Here is a 23,198-nt window from a genome sequence, read left to right as displayed (position 1 = left end):
CTCTAAATGACAGTGTTTTTCCACGTTATATTTGACTACTAAAATATTACATCTATTTTGTTATGATTTTTCCCGTTTATATTTTTTATAGGGTGTATAGTATCTATACTTGGTATGTTTTTCCATGTAATTATTTTTTTTTTCATAAAAAAAGTACGGCGTAACTTGAGATGATGTTTTTTTATGTAAGATAATTCATATGTAATATATCGACGCTTTCATCTTTGGCAAAAATATTTGAGAAGATTATTCACAAAATTATTTATCATCATGTCAAACAATCTTTCACCAACTTTCCATATGGATTTTTACCGTGACGATCAACTTCATCAAACTTAGTTACTACCTGGAAAATTTATTTATTCTGGTAAACAAGTTCACTCAATTTACATACTTTCAGTAAAACTTCACAAACTACTGTACAAAAAACTCAGCTACTTGATTTTTAATGGCCCCTTCTTATCATGGCTGTACATATATTTAATTGACCGTTCACAAAGTGTCTTAGTCAACGGCCATTCGTCTGACGCGTTCGCAGTTCCATCGAGTGTACCACAAGGCTCACATCTAGGACCTTTCTGCATTTTTATTAATGACATTACAAAAGTGATTCCTAATTCTAATCTATTATACGCCGATGACTGAACCTTTACAAGGAATTACAAAATATTGTTGACATTTCTCTTTTCCAGAAGGACTTAGATAATGTTCATAAGTGGTGCATGGAAAATCACATGATTCTTAACTCCCACAAGTGCTTTCACATGAAATTCCCTCATCACCATTTTCCATACCAGGCAAAATACTATATAGATGGCAAGGTGCTCACCGAGGTGTTGCAAATCCGCAATCTCGGGGTTATTATTGATTTCACTTTGACATTCCACTACCACTTTTATTCGATTATTTCCAAAGCCAATTCAATATTGGGTTTTATTTTGAGGCGATTGAAGGATTTCATAAAACCTTCTTTAAAACTCTATAGTACGATCGCAACTCGAATACTGCAGTTCAGTATGGAACCCCCACTATACTATTCATGTTAACAGATTGGAATGAATACAAAAACGCTTTTTAAACCATCTGTCTTTCAGCAATGTTCATAACTAACTTACTCATTTATTCTTCCCAAATGGCACATTTCAAAATCCAATCTTTAGAAACATGGCATATTATTTCTGACTTTAATTTTATCTTCAAATTAAGCAATAACCATTTGGAATGCCCACAATACTTACTGTCTAATATGAAATTTAATGTAGGTACCCAGAGTAAATATTTGTCCTCACATTTTCTCACTCCTGTACATTCATACATATCTACTACATACTACAACTACTCGACTGCAGAAACTTGAACCTTCATATTGATTGAGTGGATCAGTTTTGTTCTATTGCCACTTTTGAATTAAGTTGCTCCAAAATTCACGACTAATTGTATCTGAAGAACTGCTTTTTTATTGTATTTCACTTTTCTTATATTGCCTGTCTTCTCTAGATCAAAACAAAAATTCAAAAAATGTTTTGCGGACCATCAACATTGAAATAACAAATATTTATATAATTGATTTTTTATTCTAAACAATTAATTTTGCAACACAGTATGCTGATATAAAGCTCAAATGACATTGGCAGATTGCGTCTGGCCCGATCGTATAGGATAAGTATAAGCAGACAGTGACAAAAAACTATAATTCTAAAATTCATAAAATACAACAAAAAATTTGATTGTTTATCGAAATAATAAAAATCAATTATTATATAAGTTTTCAGTATTATTTATAGATCTTCCAGAATTTTAAAAAGCAACCTCTGGAATAAGAGTTAATGTGACTTCTGCTGCTGCTTATTTGCTATAATAATTGATAACCGCGGCTTCAGCGTAGTTTCAGCAAGACGAAGCAATGCATTCACATCCATACGGTTTCTTTGTTTTGTTTTGATTAGTTTCATGCTCGAAAAAGCCTTCTCACACGAATATGTTGTCGAAAATGCAGATAATAGTTTTATAGCTTTACAACTTAAAGTTGGATATTCTTCATTCAGGGAAATCCAAAATTGAAACAAAGTATTTGTTTTATATTTCGACACTAGAGTAGCATCAGAAGACAAATCGATAAGCTTTTCCTTTTTTTGATTACTAAGTGAGCGTGAATTAATGTCTTCTATAAAAGGGTTATGAATCCACAAATTTCCTTTACGAGGATCTTCTTTATCGGGGTAATAGTGATTAAAATTTTTGATTAATCCCCTTAAATGTTCAATTATTTTCAATATAAATTTTCGGTTTACATCAATAATTTCTTCCAAAAGCGGAAACATTTCAATGTTTTCATCTTGTATACGACTTCTCCAATAAATCAACTTTTTTTAAATCCATCTATTTTATTTCTTAATGTGAATATATTTGTAGATCCTTGGAGAGAAAGATTAAGTTCATTAAGAAGACCAAACATGGTCGCCATATATGCAAGTTTAGCCATCCATTCGTCATCCTCCAAAAATTTTAATAAAGTCGAATGTCAAAATTACGTTTGACATGACATCCATAGATAATATTTTTAATAGAACCCAACTTGCAGACCATAGATAATAGACAACATTCTCATAGAAAATACATAGTGCCAAACTGCTAAAAACAAAAAAAATCGTGATTTTGACATGACATTCGAAAAGTGCAGGCATGTGGAATATGATAAAAACGTTCAAAACGTCATGCAGGTGCCGATGCAGTGCAGTTCAACGTGAAGTGCCCTCATTCTTGTTTTAATGTTGCTACGGGATGGGATCATCAGTCTGATAATCTTTTAAACACCAAGAACAACGACATTACACACTTTTTTCCCGTTGCGGCAGCCCATGATAGTAGGCGACAAGCACGGTGACATGCACCTCGGTTTGGGTCGCGCTTAAAGCAAAAAAATGTATGTTTGATTTGCGGTTCAACGATTGCTATTGGAAAAAAGTGCAACGTAGAACGACATTTTACAACGGATCATAAAAAAATATAGTACTGCACATAGGTATATTTGCAATGCACAAAAAATACTTTGACTTTGACGACAACATAATTAAAGAAGCAATGCTTACTGCGTCAGAAACATTGTTTCAAGAATTTAAAAATAAGAAGGAAATTATTTCAGCTATTAAAGATGTTCAATTATCAAGAAATTCAGTCACTCGTAGAGAAGCAATGTCTGAAAATATAAATTTACAGAGTAGTAGTGTTATATTATTGTGTTTTCTTTTACCTATTGTGCTGATTTTTTCAAGAAAAAGGTCATCGTCCTATGTGTGGCTCGCCTAAAATTTTTAAATTCTTAATTTGCTCGAAATAGACTAAAGATTGAGCACCACTGATCTAGAGTCTAGATAATATTATTATAATATACTTATGTTTTTCTTCTTTTTAACTATTTTCAATAACTCTCTAATAATATTCTTTACAGCTCCATCTGTACCTAATATTTGATCTAATATAATTTGTTTTATTATTTGTGTCCGCCTGTTAATGGGACCATCGCATATTATTTTATTATAATATTATTTATTATAATATTTATACTTTTTCTCTGTGATTGACCTGTTGGCTGATGTCGCACACTGAATTTTCCGCCCCTGTGGGGGGCGCTCCCATAAGGAGTAGTGCCTCCCAGCCGCTCGGTCTGATCCTGGTAGTCAATGTGCCACCGGTGGAATGATTACGACCCTCGACAAAGCCGAACAATATTAATGTATGCAGAAGTCCCATAGTTTGCCTTGTCGAGTGTTAGCACTCCGCAAGGTGAGCTGTGGAGGAGATAAGTCGGTCGCAGACCATGTAAATATAAGGTAATAGGATTAAATTTAGATTAAATACATGTTTAGTTAAAGGGTAAATAAGTTAGATTAAATGTAAGATATGATTTGATTTGTAATGTATTGTGTAATGTAAATTGTAATATAATAGGTAAATTTAATATAGATATGCAATGGGTTAGTCAAATAATAAAGCGAGATGTATAGACGGGCGTTAGTGGTATATAGTAATTAAGGAATTAATGTAATTAAAGTAATATTAATATTAATCATATTATGTACATCGATATCACTATATGTTTGGTTGATAGACTGACATCCGTCAACCTTATATAAATGTGTGGCATATGGCGGTATCGGTGATCGGTGTGAATTGGTAAGAAATACGACCACCCCTAACGGATAAAAAGGCAAGGTTCTAAAATCCGATGATCAGTCTGTTTTGTGGGTTCCGGGAGTCGCCTCTGCGACGCCTTGTTGCCCCGGGACCCTCACGATCTCGTCTGCATAACTAATTAGAAATAATTAAGTTAATGTTAAATAATTAGTTAATAATAATCAAGTTAATTTTAAAATAATTAAATAATAATATTCGAATTAATTTTTAATTAATCAGTAATAAATGTGGTTATTTTTGTGACTTCGGATATTAGTTGACTCTTGTTTATTGAGACTTCGAACTGTGAACTTCGAATATTAATTGATTTGACTTTTCTTTTTTTACTAATTGTGGTGTATGGATAATAACAATAAATCGAGTTTCTTTTAATTATTATAACCTTTGGGACTTTCGATACCAATGTGAATGATACCTTTGGACTATAATCCTTGATGAAGGAATGCCATAAGGCCAAACATATTCTAATAACAATAAAATACGAGTTCTGAAGATTTCATCTGGTGTTTAATTGACTTTGTGCCCCGTGACTTCTTGGTTACTCCACGTCCATGAGGTTCCTGCCTGTTCCTCCACATTAATGAACCTCCACTTCCAAGTGCCTGAGCTAGTCAGGAAGTCGGAGGCCTTCACTGACCTAAATAATAAACCTACCTTATATGAAATTTTGGGCTAAATTAATCATAATATTATGATTCCTGTACATAAAACTAATCTTAGTAATATGTATGACAGGTTTTCCAGTGTACAATTATTGGAAAGAACTTTGGAAGAACTGAATTATAGAAAATTGAATCCCTTGCCAGATTGCCACACATAATATAATAGCTGGTACTGATTGATTAAATCAAACAAGTTGTTTATTAGAATTTTTATTTATTACAAATCTTTGATTAACAATTTAAATTCAGAAAAAACATATTATGTATAAACAATTTAAACAGATGATTAATCTGAACAAAAAAAATAATGCTTATGTACTTTTTTATCCAAAACTTTGATAAACAATTTAAATTCAAAAAAACATAAATAATTTAAACAAATGAATAATTTGTACTAAAAAAATAATACGTATTATGTACTTATACAGAAATTTTACAATGACTACATACTTAGGTACTTTTACAAATCACAGGTAAGTTTCAAATATCACAATCAAAATTTAATCATAAACAATATTAACAAAGGAATATTATAAACTATTTATACTTGGTTTATAACCAAAACAAAAAATGTACTCTTCCAGGATTATTGACTCACAAACAAAAAAAAACATAAGAGGCCATAAATCATGGAATGAAAAAGAAATGGCTAAAACTCATTTTTTACTGGTCATAACCACAGTATGTAAGAAAGAAGTTTTTGTGAATCGGATAATGTTAGAGTAAGCTATATATTAAATCATAAATCTTGCAAAAATGCAATGAATTTAGAATGAAAAGAATATAAAAAATAAGTGTTTAACATGGACTTGAGCGGCTTTCATTTTAATTATTGCAGACATTGTAATCTGTCAAAATATTGCTGAATAAAAGGGATGTTTATATAGCTGATCGAAGAATGCGAAATTTATTAAATACTCATTTTAATATCAAGACTTAGCATTCACAAGAATTAGTATTGTATATTACAAAATCAAATAATGTGACTCAGTACAAACTTTATAAAATAAAGTTACACTTAAAAAAATAAAGTCCAAAACCGTGTAACAATGAAAATCTGTATAATAATTCAAAAATAGATTTTTTTTCAATACATATAATATGTGCAAATGACACATTTGCAGCTGCTACGGATCACAAAAAATACTGTAAATTCTCAGTTCATCTTAGATATCCTAGATAGATTAGATTTCAGTTCATCTTGGATAAAATTACATAACATGACTCTGTGCAAATATAATACACTAAAGATGCACTTAAAAATGAAGTTAACAATCGTATAACAATGAAAATCTCTGTAAATTTGGATATGTATAATAATACAAAAATAGATTTTTTTTCAATAGGTTTGTATCCAAATTAATTATCAAAAAATATTATAATTATCAAAAAATACTATAAATTCTCAGTTCCATCTTAAATAATTATTTATGCCTACACTATTTTAATTCTGTCATGGAGTCGATTCTCGAATTACCTACTACACACAAAAACCTTTTTTTATTGGGAAAATGATAGGTAAATCAATTTTGCACATCTCAGGTGACTAGAGAATACTTTACTTTATAATAAATAGACCAGGATTAAATATAGTTACATTAATATCACTGGAAATTCCATGTATTGATTGGTATCCAAAACAGTTTTAATAATTACAAATTTATTTTTAAAAACTAACAAACCACATAAGGGTAAATCAATTTTGCACATCTCAGGTAACTACAGAATACTTTACTTTATAATAAATAGAGTAATAAAAAATAGTTATGTTAATACCACTGGAAATTCAACTTTTTAATTGGTACCCAAAAAAGTTTTAATAATTACAAATATATTTTTATCAAACTAATAAACCACACAACCACCATGTGGACTAAGAGTCCTGTAAAGGCAAATTCTATAATACGAGGGTGGGTCAATAAGTCCTTAGAAAAGCCGACAGGTGGCGCGACTAGTACTGTAAGCGGTTTGTTTTCATGCAGCGGCAATACCGATTCAGTATGCTGCGAAGTTTCAATCAGATTGGTCGGGTTGTTGTGTGTTCGTACATTAAAAAAAAAATTTGCTTGTTTACAAAAAATGGAGAAAATTGAGTTTATAGCTGTTATTAAACATTTTAATATAAAAGGGTTAACAGCAAAGGAAATAAAAAATGAGTTGGATTTAGTTCACGGCATATCTGCTCCTTCACTTGCAACTATTTATAACTGGTTAAATGAATTTAAACGTGGTCGTACATCAACAAAGGATGAACCACGCTCAGGACGTCCTGTAGAAGTGACTACACCAGAAATGATCAATAAAATCCACGATATGGTGTTAAGTGACCGAAGATTAAAGTTGAGTGAGATAATTGAGGTTACAGGGATCTCAAAAAGTAGCGTCATTTCTATTTTACATGACAAATTGGGCATGAAAAAAATTTCTGCAAGATGGGTGCCGCGTTTGCTCACAGTCGACAATAAACGCAATAAGGTGGTGGCCTCTAAAGCCCTGTTGTCGCTCATGCAACGCAATCCGGATGAATTTTTTCGTCGCTTTGTGACTGTAGATGAAACATGGATACACCACTATACTCCCGAGACGAAAGAACAATCAAAGCAGTGGATTGCGAAAGGCGAACCATGTCCAAAGAAGGCGAAAACCGTAAAATCAGCTGGTAAGGTTATGGCTACTGTATTTTGGGATGCACGTGGAATTATTTTCGTTGACTATTTGGAAAAAGGAAAAACATTAACAGGGGATTATTATGCATCTTTATTGGACCAGTTAAAAAACAAAATTGAAGAAAAACGGCCTCATTTAAACAGGAAAAAAATCTTCTTTCATCAGGACAGTGCCCGTGTTCACACATGTTTACGATCAATGGCTAAAATTGAAGAATTGAAGTTCGAATTGGTCGACCACCCACCGTATTCGCCAGATTTAGCCCCCAGTGACTTTTTCCTTTTCCCAAACTTAAAAAAATGGCTAAGTGGACAACGTTTTTTTTCAAATGAAGAAGTCATCGATCGGACAAATGCTTACTTTGAGGACCTTCCGAAAACTTATTTTTCTGACGGTTTGAAAAAAATTGAGAAACGTCTAACCAAGTGTATTGAGCTCCAAGGAGATTATGTTGAGAAATAAAAAAAAAATACAAAAATAAAAACTGTTTTAATGCTTTTTTCTAAGGAATTATTGACCCACCCTCGTAGAATCTATAATTAATTTTACAGAGCTATCTATGATCACAAAAAATACTGTAAGTTCTCAGTTCCATCTTAGATAATTATTTATTCCTGCACTATTCTAATTCTGTCATGGAGTCGATTCTCGATATTACCTACTACACACAAGAACCTTTTTTTAGTGGGAAAATGATAGGTAAATCAATTTTGCACATCTCAGGTGACTAAGAATACTTTACTTTATAATACATAGACTAGGTAGCATTAAATATAAATATTTATGTTAATATCACTGGAAATTCAACTTGGTACCCAAAACAGTTTTAATAATTACAAATTTATTTTTATCAAACTAACAAACCACATAACCACCATGTGGTTTCGATCCCTGAAAGAATGCCATTAAATTGAACAATAATCACTCAGCAGGATTCGAATCTACATTCATTGTTAATCATTTCTAGGAATGGCAGCTTCTTTAGTGAGCATTTGAAGTAATAAATATAATTTAATAATAAGATTAATCGACCAGCTATCACCAACTAACTCTTACAAGAATGTCAGCATATCACCTGACAAAATACTCGAGCAACATAACCTAACAATAAATGGTAGGAAAATGTCATGCATGTTTGTACCATATTTGTATAAAATTATAACTGACTCCTACGAAATATAAAAAATACTAAGCTGCAGACCTTTTAATAAAAAAAATATTCCAACGAATAAGCACTCTTGCGATACAATTTGAAAAGAACTTATTATATTTTAAAACTATTGCTGATGGTGACTAAGTTATAAATATATAAATACAGTCCAAAAAATGGCACAACTTCTTTTAAAATACACTGATATTGCCATAGTTTATAATACAGAGAGATGAAAATTACATAATTGAAATTATAATGAGGTCATTTTAATAATCAGAATGTGGACTGACTCAACTTATCTCACATAATATAAAATGATCAGTCTATGGAACTTTACGTCTCTTTTTCTCAAAGACAGTATTAAATATTGATGGAATTTTTTATATTGTACTGTTAAGTCAGATGACAGTACAGGTTACAGTTAAGTGCACGTGGAATATCTTTGAAGATTGATTTATTGTAAATATGACACTTGAAAAATTTACAAAGTCTGCAAAAAAATCGTTGATACTTTACTAAAAAAAACCCATTTGATTCATTATTTCAATAATTGAAAAATATAAAAGTTGGAATATTGGGAAACAATGTAAAAATATAAACCATTATCATCACGGCCAGTTGAAGCACGATGATTAAATAACTTGAAATTAATTTCACTCGGAAATATGTAGGAATTCTTAGTAAATAAAGTATGTAAAAAATCCGTATATGCCCGTACTGCAGAAAGTAAATCGGCGATATGCTGTTTCACTGATGGTTTTAGTATTTTTGGTTCCACCACCCATTGTGGCCGCTGCTTGTTTAGGAGTACACTCTTGATTAAGACTTTTTCGCATATCACTGATAATCCGCTATTTAGATTAATCTACATTTTATGCATCTGGTCATCAGCCAGATCATCCAATTTATCGTATGCTCTGATTGCCTCCTTCATATTTGTCCATTCTGCTCCCAGCAAAAGACAATTGCTAACAATAGGCAACAGATGCTTAACTGTGTCCTCCTTTAATTTAAAAATGCATTCGAGCAGAAGACAGCATTTAAATTACCAGCAATGTATTTAATAAATTGTTCGACAACTGCATACGTCGCCACCATTTCCGATAATTGGAGCAGTGATGGAAATTGGTACATTTACCTTACTTGTGGTAGGATGGTGAAAAAATACATGAATAAATATTATTATAAATGATTTAGTGCTTTGAAACTTATTTTTTGAAATCACTTCATTCCCATATCAGTTAGTCCTCGATACTGTATCGAATTCTCTTGCGATTTCGTGAATTGAATAATATTCTTGAATACCTTGACACTATACGATTTTTTTTTAATGCTTTATAAAAATTCTATTTCATAGAAAAATAATAATATGTTTATTTTTTTTCTGTTACTAGATAAGAATAGATTATATTATAAAATTTGATATATCAATTATAAATAAAAAAATGTTGTCATACTTGTTTTGTAGTTCAAACATAGTTTTATCCGTTCATTTCTAAATAAATATTGATACATTATTTTTTTCTTTTGTTTTATTGATGTCAACTATCAATATTGTTACTTATTATTGCTTTATACACCATTGAGAACACACAAAAAAAGTTTCAAATTTTTAAAACATGTGTAGAATTATTTATTTAAAAAAAACTAAATCGACGATTTTTTGTCAAAAAACGCTTATGGGAGTTTTCACATATGCTAGGCTAAATCAGCTGGGAGTAAAAGAGTTAAGGTTCAAAAAGAAACTCTTTGAAAATGCAACCTATATTTTATTTATTTTTAGGATACCATAAAAGTAAACAAATACAATATGAAATCTGAGTAGCAACTAACGAAATTGTCACTTTAAAATGCATTATACAGTAGCCATACACATCAGGAGTTGTAAATAAACAACTTTGTAAAGTAAACTCATTTCATAATTTATTTTAAGTCATTCATACCTTGAAATGAGAACATTTTTATGGGCTTTGATTTGCATCTCCTCATCTGTAAGTATAGTAAGATCCCAGCATATCTCTTTTAGGAGGATTGTCAGTAAGTCCACGGCGAAGGAACTCTCCGGTGTATAATTTGTAAAAGGGACTGAAAATTGTATTCAATAATTTATTAATAGAAGTTTGGCATGTATTCATTTGAATCGGATTCATATTAGTTTGAAAATATTCTTACCTATCGGTTGTGTCTGAGGTACTTCTTCATCATCGATTTCAAAGCTCACAGGTGTGCTCTTGGTTAGCTGAGTGGTTAATGTTGGGAAGATTCTGAGAATACTGGATAAGTTGTAAATTACCACCGATGTATCCAAAATTATATTATTTGGTGAATTTGTCATGTGCAAAGTCGGAGCGGATTCGGTCATTTTTTGAGAACCTATTCTCGCAAATCTCTCATCAAATGCTATGAAATACGATTCATATTTTTTTTTTAATCTTTTCTATCTGAAGTTTGAACAGATAGTTTTGGTTTCTGTAATTCTTCCTTATTTCACTCGACATTATAAATTCTGAAACAAAACAAGAAGCCTAATTTTAAATCAATTTAAGTAATATAAACCAGGAATTAGTTATTGATAATTATGTATTTTCAAACTTTAAAAGAATGTCAAAATTTTAAGTTTGTGCAGCTTTGTAGTTGGCCTTTTCATATTAGGATCATTATAGTTTGGATTCGATGTTCCATAGCTCCGGACGTAAATAAACCACATTAATAAGCTACAATACCCTGTCGTTTGTCCATTTATTCATTGTACGTAGTGTGAATTGACGATTAGTAATAACACCATAATAATATTAATAACGACACGGCGAAAAATTATAACAATGTATTGTCGAATCGGCTGTCAAAAATGTTTTTATTGTTGCTAGGGGTGAGGTCAAACAGAGACGCACATATGGAGCAGAGCGAGAATGAAATAGATTTATCTAGCAATTATTGCCATATTATCGATTGAGTTCAATATATCGACCAACCATGCTGCCAGAAAGCAAAGACAATAAATGGAAAGTTTCGGCAACGTAGACTACTATTTTCGTATTTTGGGGAACTTTTAACAGCAACACAATTGCCGTCAAAAGTTGTTTGTTTACGAGCCCCTTTATGTCACGTTAAAACACAATTATTTAGACAAATAAACGAATAAATATGCGATTAATTTATGCATCTTTGTGATGAAATACATTTTCAATGCGATGCGATGTCAGTACACAATATACTCGCACAATGATATCAGAAATTATGCTTGCGATTAATCAATGATATCATGTTTTCCAATTAAACACACAAATTCACGACAAGGTCGCTTGTATCTCATGAAAAATCACTAGAGTCGACTAATGTCACGTTAAAACACAATTATTTAGACAAATAAACGAATAAATATGCGATTAATCTAGGCATCTTTGTGATGAAATATATTTTCAATGCGATGCAATATCAGTTCATAATATGCTCGCACAATGATATCAGAAAATATGTTTGCGATTAATCAATGATATCATGTTTCCCAATTAAACACACAAATTCACGACAAGGTCGCTTGTATCTCATGAAAAATCACTAGAGTCGACTAATGTCACGTTAAAACACAATTATTTAGACAAATAAACGAATAAATATGCGATTAATCTAGGCATCTTTGTGATGAAATATATTTTCAATGCGATGCGATGTCAGTTCATAATATGCTCGCACAATGATATCAGAAATTATGTTTGCGATTAATCAATGATATCATGTTTTCCAATTAAACACACAAATTCATGACAAGGTCGCTTGTATCTCATGAAAAATGACGATATTTTAAATGGAATGAAAGCACTTTCAACGAAACTTTTAAAAATTGGCACACAACAGACATATCCTCAAACCGAATGATTTGAATATACCTAACTCAATGAAAATCTACAAACATAAACAGATAAATTAGCCAACTGTAATACGTTTAGTCTCACAGCACGTAGATTCAAGCGAAGAGTTGTGTATTTGATCGGCCAACAAGACAACAATCTGACAGTTATAAAAAAGTTAGGTTAAATTCGATGAAGTGGAACAATATCTACAAATTACTGATTTTCGGCAATGTTCACACACTAGAGTCGACTAATGTCACGTTAAAACACAATTATTTAATTAATCTAATAATCTACGGTATACAGTGTTGCCATATTTTTCTATGCTGACTATAGTACAAAGGCGTAAAAATTATAGTATTTCTGTAAAAAATATAGTACAGGAACATTTTTCGGGTCGAATCCTTTAAAATTATAGTATTTTGGCATATTCGGCGTAAAATTATAGTATTTTACATTTTTTTCAGAATCAAAATTATAGTATTGTACTATAATTATAGTACGGTTGGCAACACTGACGGTATATGAATTAATTAACCCGTCAATAAACGTCAATACAGAACGTCGCCTGCTACTCCTGCTGTCCTGCTAGTCCTGCTACAAAATGCGAGTATTGCCAGACGGAGTAACATAAAATATACTAAAAGAAAAAACCTTTTTACTACGAAAATCTTTTTGCCGTCTACAAAGCTAATTTTATTTTCGAATATCTAATGCCAACGCTCCATTGGCGAACCAAAAGTCCGTATATTGCATTTTATTTCAATCGGACACTTCATATTTTGTCATATTATTATTAAAATACTGACATTAGTCTATGATACTGAACATAGACTTGGTAATAATAATTATATGAACGTACCGATTTGTATTATAATCCAGATTCTGGATTTAATACTAATTTTAATTAATATATTATTTTAAAGGCGTTATTTATAAAAATTACATAATTATTATGGGATGGTAATAATATTTAAATTTAATAAATACTACAGTACATCTTGTCTATGTCCTTTATCATAATACGATACATAACCTAAAAATGTGACGTTTACGAAGTAAAAATGTAGTCACGATAATTTTAGCAAGCTATCCTGCTATCTTCGGTAATTATGCCGCAGATGCCGTCATGAGCTTCGGGATATACATTCATAATTGCTCATATTTTTATACACCATTTTTTATATAAGTAGATAATGAAATGTATAGATTAATTCACCTCATTACAATTTCCATGATTACAATATGGATGGTGCTATAAAAACAGTATTTTGGCAATCTCACTTATGCGATGATTGCAAATCAATGCGATGATCGAACAAGTAAAATCATTGTCATTTGAATGTAGATTCGGTTGCGATGATCGCATAAGTAAAATGACAGCATTAGATCTTTATAAGTAGTACAAATGACAAAAAAAATTAGCTTCTTCAGTCACTGTCCACACTTATGGATAACTTTCTTGAGGTTTCATCGCTGTGGTAGTATGAATGTCGCTGAATGTTAGTCGCCTCTCAGTCACCTCGTGTGCTGCACAGCCATAAATCAAACTTTCAGAGAATCGCGATCCAGTGTTGCTTGTGGAGACCGCACACATCTACTTAGCGACAGTCGAAACGTATAAACGGAATGCCCAATTCATAGGTCTTTGTATGAAATCTGGCGTCTTAGACTCGGAGCCCGAGAAGCATGCTATAACAGTCTTGTACATAGTCTATTATGCGATTGATGATTTTGCACCCTTCTTCAATCTTTGCCATATTCTCCACAGTGAGATGTACGATTTACATCCCGTGAGGCAGCATGAGCATAGGTAGAATGACATTTTGGTTGGCTACACAACATCTATTAGTCTCAGTGTCCAAGGCGTCAGGGATCTGATATGACTGACCTAGGATAGAGAGGTATACTGCAAGTTGGTCGCCAGCCTTTTATAGTATGACAAAACATCAGTCACAATAAGTACTATATTTGAAGAGCACCTCTCTTGGCTGTGATAAATTTTAGACCGAGATAGACAGTTTTGATAGTTCAGACGGTTAACTTATTGTAATAACATAATATCTTATTTCTTACTATAGTAGCGATGGTGCTATAAAAACAGTATTTTGGCAATCTGACTTATGCGATGATTGCAAATCAAGCAGGCGATGATCGAACAAGTCTAATCATTGTCGTTTGAACGTACATTCGGTTACGATGATCGCATAAGTAAAATGACAGCATTAGATCTTTATAAATTTTAAATATAAATGACAAAAAAAAATTATACATAGAAAATACAAATTTATTACATTTGCAATGACGATTCACGTACATACACATACATCATCGTTCTTCCTTGGAAACCACACAAATGCAAAACAATGTTTTTCCTGGACACCATGGCATCCACTATTGCATCGTGGGTCCTAGATTTCAGGGTATGGACCTAATAGGTTGAGCAAGTAGCTGACATCCATTTCTCGTAAAAACAAAATCTGTCAATACAAACCTCCACTGAAGGCCCATATGATCCTATTAGGATCGGACATGGTCGAAAGAAGAATTATTTCGATCTAGATCATGAGTTCATTAAGCGTGTCCCGTGGGACAATAATTGTATCATAGCAGCTTTTTTTAAAATCTGCAGTCAAACTTTATACGCCGTTATAAGCCGACGCTTAAGCTGTATGATAATATGCCTGTTGCTCAATTTTGAATGCTGTCAAATTATAATTCTTTTTATTAAATACCAAAAAAAGTTAACAAGTGAGATTGACTAAGCTATAGGGACCTATACTATTTAAACAGATTCAAATTTAGGGACTGGCATGTCATTAACGACTGCCATATATAGAAAGGAGCGATGGGCTCTCGAAGCTCTGCGCAGACAACATAATCATGAAATTTACCTCCGAAGCCCTCACGAAATATTAAACAATAAAAAAACACAAGAACATTACACGAAATATCTATTTCTGGCGTTTACAAAAAAATAAGGAAAAAATAGAGGAACATAACTAACTCATTACATAAAACTATAATCTAATAACTCTATATAATTATCTCTACAGAACTACTTTGTATGAAAAAGCAAGGGCATGGTTCGTAATAAATCAATTAAAAAAAAAAACCTGTAACACATCTATCAAAAAATGAGCGCAATATACTTTGCTCCACAGTGGGCACTAATGATATTATATAAGTAGGGAGGATAATTAAAATTATTAATAACATTTATCATTATATTTTGCGATTCTAGTGCTATTGCTAATGTTGCTTTAAATACTTTAAATCAGGGGTTCACAAAGTGTGTCCCGCGAGATTTATGTCAAATCTGTATTATTTTTTATTCTTCATATCAAATATTAAAAATTATATTTATAATTAAATATCTTCCGGCAAGAATGAATGGTCAGACACTTTGATATTTTGTGTATGTGGATGTGCGAAGTGCGAAGTGCAGTTCCTCTAAATATGCAGTTTGAATGAATAGATTTTCAAGAGAACGTGGCAGCAAAAGTATCTTATCGTGATAAGAATTTAATTGAATTCTACAAAGGACTTTCACTTGAGGTATATCCAAATATAGTTAAACATGCTCATCAAATGGCTTCGTTATTTGGTAGTATGTACTTATATTAGTTAAAAAACCTTTTCTACAATGAATTAAACTTAAGGTCAAAATTAATAGACAACCATATTGCATCTGTTTTGTGTATTCACACCACAAACTTTGAGCCTATATTGCAGGATTTAGTTTCAAACAAACAATAATCGCATAAATCACATGGTGAAAAAATTTTAATTCTTATTATTTTTTAGTATTTTAATAAAAGTATGTAATAATAATATATATTTGGTTAAAAATATAAGTTTACACAATGAAATATTTTTTTATTTTTTGCCTTATGTTTTTTAAAAGCAGAAAATATTTACAAAAGAAAGGGCGGCCCGCCAAATATTTTTGATTTCATAATTGTCCCTTTGACGAAAAAGTTTGTGAACCCCTGCTTTAAATTATTAGATGTAAGATAATGATAATTAATATTTTTTTTATATTTTATGAATGTGATTATTAAATTATATGTTGGTTGTGATAAAATATTCTATATACAAAGTAATAACTGCGATATTATCTGATTTAAAGGTTAAATCTAAAGGTCGAGGAATATGTTGCATTCACATATTATTTTCAAAAACATTTTCTAAATAATATTAAATATAATTAAATCGAATGAGGTTGAATCTATTGCATCTTATAGATTTGATTCATTTATGTTTCTCTCGTCCACATAAAACATTGTAAATACTGAGAACATAGGACAAAAATAATATCTAAAATAGTACCCACATAATTTATTATTTTGATAATCTTCAGAATAAATAAATAATAAAAATCATAAAAAAATATTAGAAAGTGTTAGATTTTGTTAAAAAATGTTTCTAAAAAAAATTTTGCTGTTTATATTGATAATTTGTTCTGTGTATATGGTGGAAAGTAATTCAAGTAAGTAATTTAATGTATTTATAATTTTATAACTATAAATAAAATGTTCGATTTGATAACTGAACTGATTGATAATTGAACTATCTAATCTATATATAGTCGCCTAAAGTGATAACTCACATTCTCCAAAAATAAATTATCGCAGATAAACACTAGAGCACTAATTTTCGTAATCACAAAATAGTAATGAAATATCACGAATATTAATGAGTGACATTGTCGATTTGATTTTTTTAAAAGTATATAATATGGATCGCATTATGTGTCCTTCTTAGACAAGATGTAAAATTCGTGTTGACAGTGTGAAAAAAACACAGATTCCAGGTTGGTTAGAAAGACCTTAGGGCCAGAATACAGTTATTTACCAATTATTTGAAAATGGTTTTTACGTAATTAAAAATTATTTTTGATATCCAACATTTGTTTTTAATAGATTTATGCATTTAGATTTTAGAATCACTTTGCAATATGTATTAAGTAACTAAAAAATGAGAAAATCGGAAAATGTGAGTTATGAATCTAAGCAATTCATATTATTAAAGTCAAAATATTATGTTTATTTGATTTCCTTTTCCTACTTGGCCCCAACTGACATCTACATAGTTTAAAAAATAGCTGAGTTTATTTGTTCAAATAACCTTTCCTGTTAATTCCAAATTTGAATTTTCACATCAGATCATGATACCTAAAGTTTGCATATTTTGGATTCGATTTTAATTTGATGTTCTTTTGTTTGACTTAGTTGTCAGTATTTTTATCTTTCATCGACATGTTGTATACCTAGATACATACATATTTTATTTTAATATTGAAGAATGTAATTATTATTGTTTTATTAAGGGCCCACATGCCCAACGTAGGTCAAAATAGAGATTTTATGGTATATTCAGAGTATAATCCTGGACATTCCTTAAGCATTGTAGATAATCTATATATATAATTTTGAAGCCTTATTATCCTTTATATTTATTTAAACATTTGATGACTGCATATAGTATTTTTATTACATAAAATAGTATTTTTTTAAACCTCTCGATCTAATGTTTTAGAATATAGTCATATTTCAGTACATCCATGTGCAGTGGTGTTAAGATTTTTTAGATTTATTAATTTTTAAACGCATTTATAAAACCATTAGTATAATTTATGTCGACATTATTATATTGAAATATTTACAATAAAAAATTATATATATTATAATCTCTGTGATTCCAAATTTGACATAAATTAGGCATTCTATTATTCAAAAAATAGGCACGATTAACACATTTGAGGCGTCTAATTACAAAAAGCGACAAGTCCACAATTCAATATTTTCGGGAAACAACGTTTTTTGTTTCAAGCTTCAATTATTTGTTTTAACGTGAGATTATTTTTTCCGTTGTATTCTATGTTGAAATTAGAACCAAATGGCAATTTGTTTGAGCCGATAAACTCTTAAATGTAATAAATATAGGCAAAATAAAATTGAACGTAGCGCTATTTGTACCTTACTTTTTAATTTACTCCGCATAAGGCACATATTTCCGTGGCACTGTCATGAGTTTACCAGATGCTACAGCATGGGAGACGCGCTTTTCAATATTGAACGTTCCCTTATTGGTTGACTTAAATACGCTCTAAATCAACCAAGCTTTAAATAATATGAAACACGGACTTGGCGCTTTTTGTAATAAACCGAGACTTAAAATATTTTTTTTCATAGGGTTATGTCACATTTTGGAATTTTATGGATTGACACACTGTGTAAAATTATACAAAGAATACGTGCATATTTTTTTCTCGATTTTGACCAAATGTGGAGTTATCGCTTTTTGGAATTAGATGCCTCATTTGAAGATAATTCTAAAGATACTGATTATAAGCTACGTTTTTGACCATTCAAATGTGATAAACATCCTACGAATAATGATTGTTTTATAATAATTATTGACCTAAGAATAAGGTATCTAGTATTTTTTTGAAATAAGCCATTTCTATTGGCATTTCCCAGTGGTTAAACTACAACATAAGGCCGTAGCCATAAATTGACAAACGATAAATGAAGTAGGGAGTAAGATCATGTTAACGCGCATTTTTGAACATGTACCGTTTTAAAAAAAAACGATTTTTTTTTCCGTTAGGTACTTGTAAGGGGTACTGTACTAGGTTTAAAATAAATCAGAGTCATCACTTTACTTGTACATGCGATCATCGCAGGAAATTGCAATTTCAAATTTTCCTTGCGATCATCAAAATTGAATCAATGTTATCAAATGTCAGTGATATTACTTATGCATGCGATTATCGCCCTCGATTTTGCATTTGTGCATTTTATTTTGAAATTTCCAGAAGAGACTTATTATGAGGTCAATGATTATGTGTTTGCTGACATTCTGACCTTCTGGATTCACGTTGTATTTAACGTTATGATATTTTGTTGCAATTATTTACTTAGTGACTCTTCGTACCATGCCACAAATGAATGCATAAACAATATATGAGTAATCACCATCTTTTTGTTGATAATCATTCTTATACGAGTCTGACTGAAATATTTTTATCACCAATACAGAGACAGTAGAAATAGGTTAATTACTGTCTTATGTCGCCCTGAGTTTATATTAAATCACTTATTATCAGTTATCAGACTTTTATTGATATTATCATATTATATGATATCATCATCATCATCGGCACTACAACCCAATGTGGGTCTTGGCCGCCTCCAGGAAACGTCTCCACTCCCCTCTGTCTGCCGCAAGCTCCCTCCACCGTCTCAGACTCAGGGATGCTGTGTGTCTTTCTATACAGTCCAGCCACCGCAGTCTATGTCTCCCGACCCTCCTTTTCCCTTCTCTTCTATTGAAGAGAATCTTTGATGGTTGAGTGTCTTTCATCCTTGAGACATGGCCTGTCCAACGAAGTCGCCCCAATTTCACGTGTGAGAATACAGGGGGATCTTCATATAACGCATATAGCTCATGGTTGTACCTGCCTCGCCACGTGCCGTCCTCCTCACGTACAGCTCCGAATACTCTTCTTAATATCTGACTTTCAAAGTTATCCAGCTTCATATTTATTAGCTATTATATGATATAGCTTGATATATTAGTACGATACAGTGGCGAAAGATGGAAGTAGGCTGTTAATATCCTAAATAAATAGTATACGCTAAACTTTATTAGTCATACGTATTTGTTTTTATTGAACTAAGACTACAAATTACAGATGGGGTTGGTTAGTTTTTAAAAATCAATTAAAACCTACCTAAGCCAAGCCATAATAATTTTAGTATGGTATGGACGATTCGAAAAAATAGTGCGCACTTTTTCATTCATGCTTATTTGTTTTCGTTGAATTAACAATACAAAGCTCCCATAGTGTTGATTAGTTTTCTTAAATTCATTAAGCCCTGCCTTAACCAAACCATAATATTTAAAAAATATTATTCTATCTATAATATATCCAAAATTATGTATGATTTAATGGCATAATCTGGCATAAGTCTGGACTCCTGTTTCCCTCGCCGGCTCGTTCATCTACCGAAGTACTCATATCCTAAGTGGTTTACGCCAGAAATTATTTATAATCTGAGGTCAAAGGCATATTATCACGCACTGTGGAAAAAACATAGACGGACTGCAGATTATAGTAAATTTTTCTGTCTCAGAAACTCATTGAAGTATGACATCTCTTCGGCTCACAAATCATATCTAACGTCGATTGGTCGAAATATTGTCTCAGATCCTAATTGTTTTTGGAAATATATTCATTCGCTTAGTTCCAGTAGTACTACAGAAGACAATGCCATGATGACGTTGAATAATGATCCTATAGAGAACCATGGTATATCTGATGCATTTGCTAAACATTTTGAATCACTTTATAGCTAAATAGAACCGCTACTTGACCCCGATTTTGCTGGTCCATCGTCTGCAACGCAAGATATTCAAATCTCAGCTTTTGACGAGAATGATATGGAATATGGGTTTTCAAATTTGTCTCCCAAAAGTTCATTTGGTCCAGATGGCTTGCCACCTTATGTTGTTAAGGGCTGTTACCAACATATATCCTTTCCGCTTAAACATATATTTAATTTAATCATAGCATCCAGCACTTTTCCTGATGCATGGAAAATAACCCGCCTAAGGCCGCTTCATAAAAAGGGATCTAGATCAGAGATCTCTAACTATAGGCCAATAGCAGTTCTTTCGGCTCCATGTAAATTATTTCAATCGATATTACATATACACATCAACTGTCAAATAGACTCTCGCCTCTCCGATTCGCAGCATGGTTTTCGACTTAGGCGGTCCACAGTAACAAATCTTATAGTGTATAATAATTTTATTTCAAATTCTATGGATAAGTCAATTCAAGTTGATTCTGTGTACACAGATATTTCCAAGGCATTTGATCGTGTTGATCACAATATTTTATTACAAAAGCTTTGTACATTGGGCGCGTCATATAGTATAATATGTTTTTTTGCTTCTTATTTGAAAAATCGCCGTCAATTTGTTGATTACCATTGGAATGAATCGCGGATTTTTAGAACAAACTCTGGTGTTCCTCAAGGTTCAAATCTTGGCCCAATTTTGTTTTTAATATTTTTTGATGATATTGTCAAAGTTATAACCAATTCTTCTTGTTTGCTATTCGTAGATGATCTTAAACTTTTTCGAACTATTGAAACCCCATTATGCTGTGCGATGATGCAGTCTGACCCAGATGCTATCTCGCAATGGTCTATCTTGAATAAACTTGAATTCGCTACCTCCAAATGTAACATTATTTCATTCAGTCGTTCAAGGCACACCTTATTGTTCCCATACACATTGTCTGGTATAATATTGAGTAGGGTAACGGAGATAAAAGAATTGGGTGTATTGTATGATGTAAAGTTCACTTTCAATCAGCATATTCTTAACATCAGTACTAGATCTAGCAAAATGCTTGGTTTTGTTATGAGGGTTTCAAAATCATTCGAAAACGTCCGAGTGCTACGTACATTATACGTATCATTTGTGTTGAGTATTCTTGAATATGCCAGCATTATTTGGAGTCCTAATAGGTCCATCCACACAATTAAGTTGGATCGAGTCCACAATAGATTTCTTAGATTTCTCTACTTAAGAACATACGGGTTCTTTCCTTATGATAATGACAATAAAATGAATTTCCCGACTCGTTTTCTTCTGGGTATGCTATCAATGCAATCCCTGTCTACCCGAAGAGTGATTGTTCTTTTAAAGCATTTCTTTTTACTTCTTCGTGGGTTCATTTACAATCCGTATATACTGGTAAATATTAATTTTCATGTTCCCACCAATATCACTCGTAGCTCCACGGTCTTCAAGATACCTCGTCGCAGGACTGATGTTATGTTTCACGATGCTGTGTATCATGCAATTAGCTTATTTGATGGCACCATAAAGGTTGATTTGTTTTTTATTAACTATATAATGTTTGTGGACGTATTAAATAGGTTAAATTTATAATTGTATAAATTATCATATTTCATTAATATTTACACATGCTGTCTTTTTATTGTTATTTGTAATTAAGATATTTTTATACATTTGTATTTATTATGTATTATGGCGCATTGGCCAATAGCTGTAATGCCATAATACTCTTTTTTATAAATAAATAAATAATTTTAGATATTTTATAGATGAATGAACATTTGTTGACTATTATCTACTATGGCTTGGTTTTCGCAGGATTTAATTGAATTTTAAAAACTAACCAACACCATCTCAGTCTTATTTCAATGAAAACAAATACGTTTGAGTGACAAAGTTTAGTGTGCGCTATTTATGTTGGATCTTAACAGCCTACCTCCACCCTTCGCCGCCAGTACGATAGCACGTTAACACTTCCATTACTGTGATGTCACCTTAGTTCACCCAGTCCATTAAATTATAAAAAAAATTCAGTTAATATACACTTTGTGATCTTCATGTTTCAGTTATTCTTAGAATCATTAATATTACATCTAATTAAAATGCTATTTATTTCAAAATCGATAGAATTATACAGTAAATACATAAAATTGATAGATACTGTCAGACAAGGCGATGTCTTTACCTACCAGAGGCATCTAGCGGAAAAATACGAAGCTTGCAATTTGAGACATTTTTTTGATATTTTACAATCAATTTCAACTGTATACCTAATAAATATGTATTTAA

General features: G+C 31.5%; 1 protein-coding gene and 1 long non-coding RNA gene across 5 annotated transcripts in view; one reads left to right on the top strand and one right to left on the bottom strand.

Moving 5' to 3' along the window:
- Window positions 1-10,213: 10,213 nt before the first annotated feature.
- Window positions 10,214-13,109, bottom strand: LOC147079731 (uncharacterized). 4 transcript variants are annotated; one of them, XR_015070233.1, is made up of 3 exons: window positions 12,984-13,109; window positions 10,849-11,182; window positions 10,214-10,761 (listed from the first exon to the last, which is right to left on the bottom strand). It is a non-coding gene; the product is annotated as an uncharacterized LOC147079731 (long non-coding RNA). The 4 variants fall into 4 exon arrangements; XR_015070238.1 differs by lacking the exon at window positions 12,984-13,109 and adding an exon at window positions 12,738-12,866; XR_015070229.1 differs by lacking the exon at window positions 12,984-13,109 and adding an exon at window positions 12,618-12,779.
- A 427-nt stretch (window positions 13,110-13,536) lies between these two features.
- Window positions 13,537-23,198, top strand: part of LOC147079730 (fibulin-5-like) — a 47,634-nt gene continuing 37,972 nt past the window's right edge. The window contains exon 1 of the mRNA XM_085945037.1: window positions 13,537-13,633. The gene's annotated coding sequence lies outside the window, so the exon portion shown is untranslated. The remainder of the gene's footprint in view (window positions 13,634-23,198) is intronic.

The sequence above is a fragment of the Rhyacophila brunnea genome, unplaced genomic scaffold (assembly GCF_057557595.1).
Source record: "Rhyacophila brunnea isolate RB1 unplaced genomic scaffold, BYU_Rbru_1.0 scaffold_1, whole genome shotgun sequence".
Lineage (NCBI taxonomy): Eukaryota > Metazoa > Arthropoda > Insecta > Trichoptera > Rhyacophilidae > Rhyacophila > Rhyacophila brunnea.
The sequence above is the reverse complement of the archived record's forward strand: the minus strand, read 5'-3'. Positions and strand labels throughout refer to the sequence as shown.